We start from the raw sequence: 2,536 nt of genomic DNA on the forward strand, positions 1-2,536 counted from the left end.
CGTCTCTCAGAAGTACGAGATCAAAAGACGCCTGGGCAAGGGGGTGAGTGCCCTGGGGAGGACCTTGGGAGCTCGAGGAGCCGGGCGGCGTTGGTCCCGCGCTGCCCGGCGCCTCGTTCCGGCGGCGCCTTTGTCTGTGGTATCCTGGTCTCTGCCGCAGGCCGCAGACCTGAGCCGCGTCTTGTGCTGGAGGTCTGAGAGTTTATATAGTTGAAGAAAAACTGAACTTTGAAATATTTATTATGCCTAATAGAGAAAAAAAAATCATAAATCGTAGCCTGATAGCTTTCTGGGACTTTTTATAGTTTTTTCACAACTAAATTTAAGAGGAAAGTAAGTTATGTGAAAACTGGAAATACCTTTACATTCCCCCATCAGGGTTTTTTTCCCTGTAATTTCCCGGAGAACTGCCACACAAAGTACCGACCTGCGTGTATACCTACTTTATAGAAAAATGAATCTGTCTTAAAGTGTATTCTGTTTGTGCCTGCCAAATTCTTTCGCGTTTTCTGTAGCCCCATTACTTCAAGTGTTATGCTGCAGCAAATAATTTTTTCCTCATAAAATTACATATTTTTATATGTCAGCCAACGTTAATTTCTAAGATCTTTCTCCTCGGGCAGTCTCTAAACCCTTCCTTATTATCTGCTTTTCTGTTCTGGCAGCTCTTTGTCATTGTTTAGTTGTGTTGATAACTAGTAGTTCAGTATTTCATGTGCAATTACAAGGGAGGCACTTGAGAGAGGCTTATTTTCTTCATTATCCTCCAAGACACTGTTTTGTTTTTCTCCTTTTGAATTCACACTGATCTTTTTTATGGCTATATTTCATTCTAAGTTTGCTTCTGACTTGAGGTTTGCTGCCATCTTGTTACTAGTTATCAGCTTTCTCCTTTTGACTGAATGTAATATATCACATCTTTTAACATGCTAGATTCTTCAAACAGAATGACATTATTTTTTCATCTGAAATATTAAATTGTTTGAGAGTTGTATTTGGAGACTGTTTCAAACATAACTGCATACGTTCAGGACTTTAAAGGACTTTAGTGGCTTCAGATCCATCATCACTGACATTATCAAAACTGCTAGTTGAGCTCTTAACTCAAGTGGTTCCAGTCTCCTAAATAACCTGTATTTTCTGCCTCTTGTCTGCAGAAAGTTCTGCCTGTATTGTGTATACACAGCTGATTGTACTGAGCCCTTAAAAGGCTGTTGGGAGTCCCAGAAAGTACAGCAGAGAAGTGCAGTGGCAAAGGATATAAGCTGTTCCTGTACAGTGAGGGAATTCAAACAGTACATTTTCGTTCTTTTCTTTTTTTTTTTTTTTTTTTTATAATTAAAAGCTGTGTTGTCTAGTAAGGGAATGGGAATGTCTACCTGAGTTTTACCTGTTCTGGATGACTGTGTGATACTTGCAAAGGGTGATTACTCAGTCTCCCTTGTAGTATAGATCCAGTTTTCTTATTTTTAGGTCATAGATTTGAATCTTAAATTTCCATGTTCTAGGGAGATGCTTTACATCTGTACAGTGGGATCATTTCTCACTCAGAAATGCCTAGTTTATGTTTAAATACTAGTACAAAGTAAAACAGCTGCAATATGTGATAGTGATTTTTCATGCTTAAATATTCAGATAGCAACATTAAGGCAGACTTCCCAAGAATATGTGTGGTCCTGGAGTATGGGTTCAGGTCCTTTGCCATGCATCAGGAAGTACAAACAGGTGGAATATAAGTATCTCAGACCAGTGCTGTAGTACTACACTGCCGGCAATTGGGAAGTCACTTTTCTTTTTTTCCCCAAGTAACAAGTGATAGGACAAGAGAAAATGGCCTCAAATGGCACCAAGGGAGGTTTAGATTGGATATTAGGAAAAAATTCTTCACCGAAAGGGTTGTCAAGCACTGGAACAGGCTGCCCAGGGGAGTGGTTGAGTCACCATCCCTGGAGGTACTTAAAAGATGTGTAGGTGTGGCGCTCAGGGACATGCTTTAGTGGTGGACTTGGCAGTGTTACGTTAACGGTTGGACTTGATGATCTTAAAGGTCTTTTCCAACCTCAATGATTCTATGATTCTGTGATACTGTCACTACAGGCTTTGGTAAAGTCTGTCCCCATCTTTCTTACAAGGCCCCTTTAAGTATTGAAAGGCCACAGTAAGGTCTCCCCAGAGCCTTCTCTTCTCCAGGCTGAACAACCCCAACTCTCTCAGCCTGTCCTCACAGAAGAGCTGTTCCAGCCCTCTGAGCATTTTTGTGGCCCTCTTCTGGACCCTCTCCAACAGCTCCATGTCCTTCCTATGCTAAGCGCTCCAGAGCTGGATGCAGCACTGCAGGGGGGGTCTCACCAGAGCAGAGCAGAGTGGCAGGATTCTCTCCCTGGACCTGCTGGCCACGCTGCTTTGGATGCAGCCCAGGATACGGTTGGCTTTCTGGGCTGCGAGCACACATTGCCGGTTCATGTCCAGTTTTCAATCCACTAGTACCACCAAGTCCTTCTTGGCAGGGCTGCTCTCCATCCCTTCATCCCCCAGC

Source organism: Phaethon lepturus, unplaced genomic scaffold (genome assembly GCF_000687285.1).
Source record: "Phaethon lepturus isolate BGI_N335 unplaced genomic scaffold, ASM68728v1 scaffold11692, whole genome shotgun sequence".
NCBI lineage: Eukaryota > Metazoa > Chordata > Aves > Phaethontiformes > Phaethontidae > Phaethon > Phaethon lepturus.